Consider the following 13,680-nt stretch of genomic DNA (forward strand, 5'->3'; position numbering starts at 1 on the left):
ACTTGATTGAATCATATTCAGCCAGGTAAATCAGAATATATGTTACACATGATACAAAGGTACAAAGTGGATACAACAATTTATATATGCATATGAAGCCATGACATGTACGCACAGCGACTCGACATCATCGATACAACAGTTCATACACCCAAATACATGCTCGAATATGTTCTCTGTACACCAGTAAAAGGATAGCACATATAACTTGGTCCAGTAATTTTGATTTGTTCTCATTCACTATGCCAGGCGAAAGAGAGTACTCAGCGTACATAAAGTTCCTGTCGCTTTTGACCTAATCAGATACCTGCAAAGAAACACACCTCAGGGCGCAGCTGGTAGCAGGAGGCATCCATTTCCCATGGTCGTACACACTTTCACCAATTTTCCACCCAGGATCCTGTCTTCCTCCTAGGGATACTTCTTCCCGTCTTTGACAAATCTGCACCACAATCAAAGATCTTGTGTTTTATGGCAGCTCACGTTACGACAACTATTAAACATTCAATACAACTTAGTCTTATATGCTAACCACAATATTTGCTTGTCCTTGGACAGTACAACAGAATAAAATAGGAGGTACAAATCCAGAACAATGTATGTTGGGTGACAGGGCATAATAATAACAAATCCATTGAGAACAAAGGACCAACTCAAGCTAGCATCTGTTGATATGCCCCTACAGCCGAGCCATCATTTCTTTGCACGGTCATGACCAAAATGATAAGGTCATGCATAGCCAATCCTCAAATGCATGTAAGAGGAATGTATAGCATATGGGTTAACTAACTAACGAATATGAGGATCACACGAAACGCACCAAAAGTATGATTACTTTAAGAGATACCCAGTCTAGAGCCTAGGCTTCATGTTCGGAGGGCAAAGCTTCTTTTCCCATCAGTGTCTCATCTTGTCCATTTTAAGAGAAAAGCAATGAAATAAGCAGACACGACAAAGATAGACACTGTTATAAACTTATGGGGCAAGCGAAAGTATATATCTTGAAATACAATCGATCTCATCTGCTAAGGTAGAAGAATATCCACCCAGCGTTGTACTCTTCTAGAAGAACAAAGCATAAAAGGCACATTAAATCAGCATTCAAATAATGGTCTTTTCTCAAATGAGATATGCAAAAGACCTCAACATTATTAACCCATGGCGGACTCCACATGGCCCCGTTTTAACTAACCCCGGCAATAGACAATATATCTGTATTACTCAATATATCTCATAATGGAAATGTCGAGAGGCGACAGAGAGATGAAATAATATAACACTTTTTCATAGCTTGCATAATTCCAAGAGCACGTATAGCCTTCTCAAAGAAGAAAACAAAATGGGTAAGAAAACATCCAGCCAATAAGTAGATACAGATGTATAGTAAAAGGAAAAACATTCAGCATCTCAATAGAGGAAACAATAGCACAGGTGCATCAGAAAAGCCACAGTTCAAATAAATATATATGTATAAAAGCAAAATCATGCAAGACGACCCAAGAACTGTTAGCAAATCTACAACTGCAAGAAAATTCAGAAGGGTATGTTAATAATAAAGGGCATAGTTTAGGATCTAAATAGTGACATTAGTGTTGTACCCGACGATAGCTAGTTGTGTGCAAATGAAACAATATCGACAGACGCGGCATTTAACAAAAAAATGTAGGTAGAGCAATACAAAATAAACATTAATACAAATTGACAGGCACAAGCATAATTAGAAAATATCTACCAAGAGCATAACGAATGCATGCCTGTTATTGTTTCATTCACAGGTCCATCCATGACTATTTCAAGTTCTCTATGAGCAACACAAACTCACCAGGAAATGATCATCATCAGGCATCTATGGGCAAACATCACCCTTTTTGCTTTGTGCTCAACTACATTCTGAAATAGAAATATAGAAGTTTCAGCAGCAAGCAGCCAAGTAAAGTGACACATCAGTAAGGCTGCTATTTATATCCCATCATAGCAAATCAATCTAAGATACAGTTCCAACTTCCAAATGCAATAGTGAGCCATGGGGAGCAGGATTTAACAACCATGACACCGCATAGGTTATATGAGCGCACACCTTAATCTTGATTCTGAGCTCTGGTTAACCAAAAAGCAAAAGAATTAAAATCAGACATGAGAAGTTGAGAACAGAAAACCCATGTGTCTCAGATTGTGCTGGACCTCTCTGCACATGACGCACGAAATTAAATTGTTAAATTGCATAGCAGAAAAAATTTCAGAACCAAATGACACAGGCTAGGAAGGCAAATTAAAGAGGCTGCACATGATTAATAAGAGGAAGGGTTGATTCTATTTTTTCCATGGTGGAGACAGAAAGAGATCCTTTATTCCAACTGTTCATCCAAGTCTTGGAACGTTTGAGCAAACATGTATCACATCCTATCCTCTTATGAGCATGTCCTGAGACATCTTGTGGGCTACTAAAAGGATCACATATATGAAGTACCAGAGAGCTCTGTTCCTTGATAATCTCTCATTATTATCCCATTAAAACTTTGTGGGCATTAATTAGTCATATATATTAGTAGTGACAAAATAGCTATGCACCTTTATGTCCTCTGCTCCTCTACCTATAGAGTTCACGGTCACCAAACAAAAAACAATGAAATAAAGAATAATAAAGTACACCAGCAGACATTTGATCAATATGTTCAGCTAGCCTTCTACCTCAATCATCACATCAAATCTCTTTATTTGGGTCAAGAGGAGAAAAACTATCAAACAGGGTAATAAAAATGGATTCACCATGAAAGAGTAAAGAAAAGAGTTGGTACCTCCAGTTCATCATTGATCAAGATGAGGGCGGGGATGCATTGGTGAGGGAGATGGAACTGCTCCTGCTCTACCTAGTCCAAGGCCTGGCCTCTCGTGTGTGCTTGTGGGGGAAGAGGCAGACATCGAGCGTGTTGCAGAATCAGAGGCGACTCACCTCGGCTCGAGCTCCTCCTGCCAAGCGGTTCTCCTCACCTCGAGTTGTCCTCTTCACGGAAGTGCACAAACGCGACGAAGACAGTCCTTCTCCTCCCGTCGATGGCGATGTCCCTAGGCTTTGCATATGCGCCGGCGACAAACGCCGCTCCTCCCAGTGGTGGACATGAAATGGTAGATAAGGGGGAGGCGAGGGGGAGGGGGATCCTGCCGGTGGGTGCTAACGGAGGTGACCATAGTTGATCGGGGGCGGCGACCACTCCCGCGAGGGCCGTGTAGCGACCCGACCCGAATGGGTCAAGTCTCTGTGCTTACGTGTCATCCCTGGATCGGTATGCTGACACACACAGTACTCGAAGGATTTATAACAGAGGTAAATCACATGTATAAAGTAACGTAAATACTATTACCTCAATCCATATAGCGGAAGCAACAAGGTTGTGGTTTCCCATCAACACCAACGGCAAAGTTGAGTGTAGAATTCCTAACCCTAACGTATCACTTACTCGTCGTAAGAAACCTGCAACATAAGACGTTGCAGCCCGAAACGGGTCAGTACATTGAATGTACTGGCAAATTCACACCATAGAGAATGATGAACAATGGCTACCACTACATGCATATTTGGCTGGTGGAAAAGCTCTATGGTTATAAGGTTTTTGCGTAAAGCCAATTTTTCCCTACTGCAAAGGAATAAATTTATTTAACTATCATGGTGGTTGTGAAACATTGAGAATGGTTGACAGCATTCTCAATCCCAACTAAAAATAATTAAAACCCAACAACATTAATTAGAAGTAACGTGATGAGATTCACAATGATATTCAAGTACTAGATACTCAAGTTGTCCATAACCGGGGACACGGCTAATCATGATTAGTTTGTTACTCTGCAGAGGTTTGCGCACTTTTCCCCACAAGACTCGATCGCCTCCGTTTGTTTTCTCGCACTACATGGTGTTTGAGAAAACGGATGACCGAGACACAGTCTTTCAGAAGCGCTAGCACCTTACATGTGGGGTAGACCGTACCACCTACAACCCCTACATCTGCTAGTCCATCCCGTAAGAGTTCGCACAACTTAGTCAACTATGCCAGAGCCCATAATGGCTTGTGGCTGCACACGGAAGTTTCTAGCATGAAAGATCTTATGATCCCTTTGAGCCTGGGTGGCGGTCCAAAAAAAAACAGGCAAGTCCTGATAGACATCAGGTGCCTCAATCCACCCAGATGTGTGTTTAAGTTGCCACCTTAGATAAACCTTTTAAAATTATCAACTCACATCTGTAATGGATATCACTCACCCAATCCACGTCTACTAGCATAGCATGGCATAATAGGCAAACGTAGAAGTAACTCCCAAAGGTTTCATAATAATACAGGTAATAGGTACTACCTCATCTACTTCCCATCCCACAATTTAATTAGATCCTAATCATGCAATGTGTGAGGATTGATATAATGCAATAAAACATGGGTTGTAGAAAAGGTATGATCAAAGTGTGAACTTGCCTGCAATGTTGATGAAGATGATGCGCACTCAAAACTCTTGATAGATCTACTCGTCAGACTCCGGTCAATCTATCGTAGGCAAGCAATAGTAACCACACAATAAGTACTCATCTAATGCACAGGAAAAATCGAACAAGAGAACGTACCAGAAAGTTCAACTTAAGAACTCCGGTTGCAAAGAAAGAACGAACCGAACAAAGAAACGAAAAACAAACGGCGGAAGAAAACAACTCGGTTCTAGCAAGTTGAAACTAGGTCAAAATTTTACAGTAGCAAAAACTTGTTCAAATTGATTAGACGGAACGGCGGTTTCGAGACGAAACTCCAGGCGCTTGAATCACCTGATTCCGATAAACGGGTGAGAAGATAAACTAGAACGAAGATCGGATCTGAGATCGCGATCGCGGAATAAATCCGACGAGAAAAAAAAGAACGGTTATACGAACGGACGTTCGTTAACCGGGAATAATCGGTGATCAAGTTCGTTGAGACGAACGGTCCGAAAGAAGAACGAAAACCGATCTAGGGTTTTCGGAAAAAGAGATCGAAATGAAAAACCGATCTAGAACACCGGAACGGTTTGGCGAAGAAACGAATCGGTAGAAAAGAAAAGAATCGGAATGGTTTATAAGAAAAACCGAGCCGAGGGAAAGAAGAGACGCGGCGCGGTACCTCCGGCGAACGGCGGCGACGGCGGCGTTGGGCGGCGGCGGCGGTGCACAAGGCGGCGGCGGCGGCGGTGACGCAGGGCGGCGGCGGCGCGGTGACGCAGGGCGGCGGCGGCGCGGCAAGGTGCGGCGGCGGCGGCGGTGACGCAGGGCGGTGGCGGCGCGGCAAGGTGCGGCGGCGGCGGTGACGCAGGGCGGCGGCGGCGCGGTGACGCAGGGCGGCGGCGACGCGGCAAGGTGCGGCGGCGGCGGTGACGCAGGGCGGCGGCGCGGCGCGGTGGTGGTGAGGCGGCTTAGGCGCGAGGTGAGAGGCGCGGGGTGGGGCGCGGCTTGGAGAGGAGAGAGGGGGGGTGTTGGGGTATTTATATTGGAGAGGGGTGAGGAGACTTAGGATAGAGGACAAGAAATAAGAATAAGAGTAGAAAAGATCTAGAAAAAGAAACGGAATAAACGGAAGTAGGACAAAAGTCCTACTAAGACTTCCAAAAGACAAAGGCGGCGGCTCCTGGAGCCTGTGCACGCGCGCGGCGCGGCGATGAGTTTTTTTTTAAACGGTTCCGCGCTCGGAAAAACACAGAAAAACAAAATCTACCGGACTCCAAAACTAATAAAGTAAATTTTCCCCGACTCCTAAAAATGAGCCGAACAAAATGAACTTTTCTCCGGGCCTAAAATAAAATTTTCAAAAACGCGCATTTTTCCCTATCCAAAGAAAAACAAACAAACACCGGAAAACGAAATTTGATCTATTTATTAAATCTTCATTTTTTCTATATTTTGGGAAAGTCATATTATTCCCTCTCTTATATTTTTGATAACGGAAAAATTATTGAAGAGGAAATAAATAAATCAAATGATCCCTTTTTTTTCAAATTCGAGAAAACTCTCAAATATGAAAATAACAAAATCTCCAACTCTCTCCGAAGGTCCTTGAGTTGCGTGAAATTTCTAGGATCGACCAAAAAGCAAAAAATAAGATATGCATGATGATCTAATGTATTCCAATTTGAAAAATAAATTCAAAAGAACTTTGAATTTAATTCTTTGAAACTCCCAACTCATATTTCATAATTTGAAGAAGTCATTTTATCTTCTCTCGTGAAAATCATTGAGTTGCTTAAAGTTTCTGAATTGGAAATATTTCCAAATGAAATTCAAATATTTTCAACACCCCTTGTCATTTCAATAAATGGAAGAAGTCATGTCATCTTCTCTCCGGGGTTTTGTGTTGAAAAGAATTTGAATTCACGAAGATCAGAAAACCAATATGAAAGTTTGGGAAAGTCCTTTTATTCCCTCTCATTTAACTTTCAAAAAGAATTCGAATTTCACTCAATTCACGCAATCAATCAAACAATCAATCAATCTATCTATGTGTTTATAACATTCCAAAATTTAGAATTTTGGGATGTTACAAACCTACCACCCTTAAAAGGAATCTCGTCCTCGAGATTCGGAGAGGCTAGCAAGAAAAGGTTAGGGTTTGGGGGTCTCCTCAAAATCCATCGATCATTACACGGGGTCTGGGGTGCTACCATCCTTAGAAGCATGGTTACGGTTCCATCAAAACTCATATACTTCATCCATATTCTTGACAGCGTCGGTCTTCTTAGATCTTCAGGATAATTCCTTATCCGGGCTCTTCCGGTAGTGGCATAACCATACCACAAGTCTTTTGTCCTTTCCTCTTGGTCAGGTTATTTCGAGATTGGGTCTTCTTAGCTGATGGGTCTGGCGCCATAACTAAACAACTATCGATATCTCATGGTGGTTAACAATTTATGGCTTCTCCTGCAGGAAATGGGTCTGGGTTGATCCTCACCGTATAACCTACGGTTGGCACAACTGCCGTGTACAAGGGAAAAATTCTTATACCATTCTAAGGTTTAACAAGGTTTAATATCGTCGTCTCTCCACTATAGGCAAGTCACTCAGATTTACCATCCCATATAGCAAGGAGAATAATAAGAGTAAGTCGGTATGGTGATCAATCCATCCCGCACCCAAATCATTACCATGTATACAGTTTAGTGAATCTCGCATTCTAACACTCGGTCATCCTCACAAGCATTGCAGAATTTCTCTTGTCGACGAACTAAGTTCGGATAATCCATGGATTCTGCAAGCCAGACAAACATCTATCATTCCTTCACAACTCTCAGGTTTGCGTTACTCCTATAAAATCGTCTATCGACAAAGGTATATCCTCCTCCAGGGTCCTTCCTTCAGCAAGAATGTGCTTGCTTCTTGGCAGGTCCTGGGGCCTGTGGGTTATGGCCCATCTCATCACTTGTAGTCCTTGAACTTATCATCGGGCAACTGATCATTATTCCAACTTCCAACTTCCTAGTATTCTTAAATCCATCCAATTGTACTATCTTCCTTCCTTCTATTAGCACCAAACTAGGACATGTTTACTCAGACTCATCATGGAGTTTTTCATTGATCCATATTTCCAACATCATACCTCCTTTATATCCATTAGTAATTCATCTCTTCATCCTCATGGAATATCCCTCATACCGGGATAAAAACTTATACTTATGAAGTCCATATTCCACTTCGTGGAACATCATTATCCTTTCTGCGTTCAAGCGTCCTTACAAGGGAATATTGGCCATCTCTGCATGGCACTTCTTCAACTGGGAACCGTGAAACACATCTTGAACTCCTGACAGTCCTTCGGGTAACTCCAACTTGTTGGCCACTTCTCTCATACACTCCAAAACTCGGTATGGTCCTACAAATCTCGGGGCTAACTGTCCCTTAACTCCAATCCGTTTAACTCCTCGCAGAGGGAACACATGAAGACATGCTCTATCTCCAATTTCATAGACTACCTCCTTGCGTTTCTAAGTCTGTATAACTCTTCTGCCTGGACTGAGCTACCTTCAGTCGATTTCGAATAAACTTAACATTCTCTTTTGACTCCTTGATCACAGTTGGTCCAAACAACTGACGGTCTCCAACTTCATCCCACATACTCTTGGGGCATCACACATATCGAGACAAAACTCGTATTCATTTTTGTCCGAAATCCACTCAGTGGAGTATCCTTATCTTTTCCAGGGGTTAATGGTTCTTACAGGGTACTACCACCCTTAAAATGTACAAATCTTCCATAGACCATATTTCTCTTATCCTCAAAATGGTCAAAATCCTTCTTCATAGAGTAACAACTCATAAAATCCATATCAGTACCAACGATGCTACTTTATTCATTCTCAAATTATTACAATCTCCTGTTTTTCCATTACATGCCTCAACTCAACACCTCAATATAAAAGAAAAATGTTCTCACTTCTACTACTCCATTACTTCTGTTGCAAACTCAACTATCTAGCACAAGTTTCCTTCTCCTTGGGGCATTCTCTGGCAAAGTGCCCTGCTCCTTTACAACTAAAACATATTCCTTCTGACAAGTATCGAGGTTTCCCTTTTGGGCAATTGTTGAGGTAGTGCCCTGACTCCTTGCACCTATAACATGTGATATGACTCAGGTCCTTCCTGGAATCCAATCTACTTCTCTTTCTGGATTTTTCCATTCCAACCAGAGATTCTATTTCCAGTGGGTCATACTCTACTTCCTCTGTCGGGAATTCTACTAAATTCCCATTCATACAATTCTGGGACATGTGTCCTTCTTCTCCACATGAATAGCATGACTTAGTGCAGGGTTTAATTGGCTCTTCTTTGGGTGTGTCCTCCACATCTTCCTTCATCACGGGTTCTTCTAAACTTTCCATAAGGGCTCCTTTCATTGCTTCTTCCTTCAGCTGGATGGTTCGTTGTACCATGGGGTAAATGTGACACTGAGCAGGATAGTGGGTAGTCCCTTCACACAAGAAACAAGTGATCTGCCTAGTTGGGCATTCTTCAGCTGGGTGACTTCCTTCACAATTAGGGCATTCATCCTTGTGTTCTTTATGGTTGTGTCCGATTTCTCCACAAATCTTGCATGCACAAGGTTTCTTCATGTCGTTTCCATAAGGCTTCAACTTCTGGGACACAAACTGTGCCTTTAGCAAAGTCAACTTAAATTCTTTCCAAGTGGTTACTCCTTGCCATCCATTGATGGTTTGGTACATCCTCCACCAAGTAGCAGCACCTCTTTCAAAGCATTGAAGAGCATACTGGGCCATATCCTTTCCGACTATAGGGTTGTTCTCCATATGATCCTCCATGTTCTGAATCCATCGGTCTATCTCCAATTGACTCATCGGTCCAGAAAATACAAGCTCATCTCCATTCATTATCTATTGGGTCCATGGGTTTGGGGTGAGATAAGAGAGATCAAGAGAGAGGAATGCACACAGTACAAACAAAGTTTTGAAAAGACAGATTTTATTGTGGCTGTCGGGAAAACAACAAACAAATGACAGCTCACAATCGTCGCATCTAACGTAGGTATATAATAGGGGTTTGGTCTTCTAAGGGTCAATAAATCTTCAACGTCTCCAAACTCTTCAAGTCTTGTTCATGCCTCCAATGGCTTCTTCCAATCATGCCTGTCCTTCTCAAGTTCTTTTGCCAGATCAATCTCTGTTGACGTGAAATCTCTCGTGACATCCTTGAATATTTTGGAATTGCATTCCAAACTTCTAGGTTTCAACATCCTTGGCATGAGCCATGGTCATACTGTCCTTCAGTTCCTGACAATTCTTCGGTATCTCGAGGTTGTAGCTCCTCCAGCTTGGCTACTCTCATCTTCAGGATCCTAAGTTCCTCATGAAATACTTCCTTGTCTAATACGACTTCCTGGAGCTTCATTTTAAACTTCTTGATGTACTACTCTAGATCCTGGTGATACACCGGCTAAGGTTAAAACTTCATCTTGCCGATAGGTGCTCCATCAGCCTTCTTCCATCAAATCCATTCTGAAGAAATGCATCCTTAACTCAGCACGGTGACAGTAGCATCAGCGGGCGATGACATCACGGATAACCATGTTTCTGCTCTTGTCATTCATGAGCTATCATTCCATAGTTGATATCTTCTGCCTTAGGGTTTTTCTTAACAGAACTTTGAGTTCTCATGCTCCTTGTTTCGGTCTTTCTCCCATACACCTTGATCTCGGGTATTGACAGCTTCCATAGTCTGCCAAGTTCCATAAGGGTAGCCTTCCTAGGCCATACAAATCTAGGGATTCTTCAGAGCCTTCAGATTCTCCTAGTCTTCGGAGTCTTCAACCGTTGTAGTTTCCATTATCATAATGTATGGTAAAATCCCCTTCCTTCCGAATGGTCTTACCTGTCCTGATATCTTGTACTTCTTGGAGTGGTCTCATCAGTCGAATCTTCGTGTGGTCAAAAGGGAAAGGGGTATGGTCTCACTAAAGGGAATTTTTGAATAAGCTCGGAAGAGAAAAGAAGTAAAAGATCTTTTTGAAAGGGAAAGTTGTAGAGAAAATCTTTGCTACGGGCTTGCCAGTTTCTAGGGTCACGTCCTACAGTCAACATGTGCTCTGATACCATCTTGTAGCGACCCGACCCGAATGGGTCAAGTCTCTGTGCTTACGTGTCATCCCTGGATCGGTATGCTGACACACACAGTACTCGAAGGATTTATAACAGAGGTAAATCACATGTATAAAGTAATGTAAATACTATTACCTCAATCCATATAGCGGAAGCAACAAGGTTGTGGTTTCCCATCAACACCAACGGCAAAGTTGAGTGTAGAATTCCTAACCCTAACGTATCACTTACTCGTCGTAAGAAACCTGCAACATAAGACGTTGCAGCCCAAAACGGGTCAGTACATTGAATGTACTGGCAAATTCACACCATAGAGAATGATGAACAATGGCTACCACTACATGCATATTTGGCTGGTGGAAAAGCTCTATGGTTATAAGGTTTTTGCGTAAAGCCAATTTTTCCCTACTGCAAAGGAATAAATTTATTTAACTATCATGGTGGTTGTGAAACATTGAGAATGGTTGACAGCATTCTCAATCCCAATTAAAAATAATTAAAACCCAACAACATTAATTAGAAGTAACGTGATGAGATTCACAATGATATTCAAGTACTAGATACTCAAGTTGTCCATAACCGGGGACACGGCTAATCATGATTAGTTTGTTACTCTGCAGAGGTTTGCGCACTTTTCCCCACAAGACTCGATCGCCTCCGTTTGTTTTCTTGCACTACATGGTGTTTGAGAAAACGGATGACCGAGACACAGTCTTTCAGAAGCGCTAGCACCTTACATGTGGGGTAGACCGTACCACCTACAACCCCTACATCTGCTAGTCCACCTCGTAAGAGTTCGCACAACTTAGTCAACTATGCCAGAGCCCATAATGGCTTGTGGCTGCACACGGAAGTTTCTAGCATGAAAGATCTTATGATCCCTTTGAGCCTGGGTGGCGGTCCAAAAAAAAACAGGCAAGTCCTGATAGACATTAGGTGCCTCAATCCACCCAGATGTGTGTTTAAGTTACCACCTTAGATAAACCTTTTAAAATTATCAACTCACATCTGTAATGGATATCACTCACCCAATCCACGTCTACTAGCATAGCATGGCATAATAGGCAAACGTAGAAGTAACTCCCAAAGGTTTCATAATAATACAGGTAATAGGTACTACCTCATCTACTTCCCATCCCACAATTTAATTAGATCCTAATCATGCAATGTGTGAGGATTGATCTAATGCAATAAAACATTGGTTGTAGAAAAGGTATGATCAAAGTGTGAACTTGCCCGCAATGTTGATGAAGATGATGCGCACTCAAAACTCTTGATAGATCTACTCGTCACACTCCGGTCAATCTATCGTAGGCAAGCAATAGTAACCACACAATAAGTACTCATCTAATGCACAGGAAAAATCGAAAAAGAGAACGAACCAGAAAGTTCAACTTAAGAACTCCGGTTGCAAAGAAAGAACGAACCGAACAAAGAAACAAAAAACAAACGGCGGAAGAAAACAACTCGGTTCTAGCAAGTTGAAACTAGGTCAAAATTTTACAGTAGCAAAAACTTGTTCAAGTTGATTAGACGGAACGGCGGTTTCGAGACGAAACTCCAGGCGCTTGAATCACCTGATTCCGATAAACAGGTGAGAAGATAAACTAGAACGAAGATCGGATCTGAGATCGCGATCGCGGAATAAATCCGACGAGAAAAAAAAACAGAACGGTTATAAGAACGGACGTTCGTTAACCGGGAATAATTGGTGATCACGTTCGTTGAGACGAACGGTCCGAAAGAAGAACGAAAACCGATTTAGGGTTTTCGGAAAAAGAGATCGAAACGAAAAACCGATCTAGAACACCGGAACGGTTTGGCGAAGAAACGAATCGGTAGAAAAGAAAAGAATCGGAACGGTTTATAAGAAAAACCGAGCCGAGGGAAAGAAGAGACGCGGCGCGGTACCTCCGGCGAACGGCGGCGACGGCGGCGTTGGGCGGCGGCGGCGGTGCACAAGGCGGCGGCGGCGGCGGTGACGCAGGGCGGCGGCGGCGCGGTGATGCAGGGCGGCGGCGGCGCGGCAAGGTGCGTCGGCGGCGGCGGTGACGCAGGGCGGTGGCGGCGCAGCAAGGTGCGGCGGCGGCGGTGACGCAGGGCGGCGGCGGCGCGGCAAGGTGCGGCGGCGGCGGTGACGCAGGGCGGCGGCGCGGCGCGGTGGTGGTGAGGCGGCTTAGGCGCGGGGTGAGAGGCGTGGGGTGGGGCGCGGCTTGGAGAGGAGAGAGGGGCTTGGGATTTTGTGTGGGGAGAGGGGGAGGGGGTGTTGGGGTATTTATATTGAGGAGGGGTGAGGAGACTTGAGGTAGGGGACAAGAAATAAGAATAAGAGTAGGAAAGATCTAGAAAAAGAAACGGAATAAACGAAAGTAGGACAAAAGTCCTACTAGGACTTCCAAAAGACAAAGGCGGCGGCTCCTGGAGCCTGTGCACGCGCGCGGCGCGGCGATGGCCTTGGCCTTGGCTGGCCGGCCGGCGGCTTGGGCCTTTGGCCCAAGGCGTTGAGTTTTTTTTTAAACGGTTCTGCGCTCGGAAAAACACAGAAAAACAAAATCTATCAGACTCCAAAACTAATAAAGTAAATTTTTCCCGACTCCTAAAAATGAGCCGAACAAAATGAACTTTTCTCCGGGCCTAAAATAAAATTTTCAAAAACGCGCATTTTTCCCTATCCAAAGAAAAACAAACAAACACCGGAAAACGAAATTTGATCTATTTATTAAATCTTCATTTTTCCTATATTTTGGGAAAGTCATATTATTCCCTCTCTTATATTTTTGATAACGGAAAAATTATTGAAGAGGAAATAAATAAATCAAATGATCCCTTTTTTTTCAAATTCGAGAAAACTCTCAAATATGAAAATAACGAAATCTCCAACTCTCTCCGAAGGTCCTTGAGTTGCGTGAAATTTCTAGGATCGACCAAAAAGCAAAAAATAAGATATGCATGATGATCTAATGTATTCCAATTTGAAAAATAAATTCAAAAGAACTTTGAATTTAATTCTTTGAAACTCCCAACTCATATTTCATAATTTGAAGAAGTCATTTTATCTTCTCTCGTGAAAATCAT

General features: G+C 42.9%; 1 long non-coding RNA gene across 6 annotated transcripts; it reads right to left on the bottom strand.

Moving 5' to 3' along the window:
* LOC147976832 (uncharacterized) lies at window positions 1-3,074 on the bottom strand. 6 transcript variants are annotated; one of them, XR_015601711.1, is made up of 4 exons: window positions 2,796-3,074; window positions 1,823-1,890; window positions 821-1,318; window positions 1-442 (listed from the first exon to the last, which is right to left on the bottom strand). It is a non-coding gene; the product is annotated as an uncharacterized LOC147976832 (long non-coding RNA). The 6 variants fall into 6 exon arrangements; XR_015601710.1 differs by lacking the exon at window positions 2,796-3,074 and adding an exon at window positions 2,078-2,742; XR_015601709.1 differs by lacking the exon at window positions 2,796-3,074 and having other exon boundaries at window positions 196-442; window positions 821-1,062; window positions 1,193-1,318; window positions 1,823-2,742.
* Between the last annotated feature and the right edge of the window lie 10,606 nt (window positions 3,075-13,680).

The sequence above is a fragment of the Triticum urartu genome, chromosome 4A (genome assembly GCF_056163025.1).
Source record: "Triticum urartu cultivar PI428250 chromosome 4A, HENAU_Tu73, whole genome shotgun sequence".
Lineage (NCBI taxonomy): Eukaryota > Viridiplantae > Streptophyta > Magnoliopsida > Poales > Poaceae > Triticum > Triticum urartu.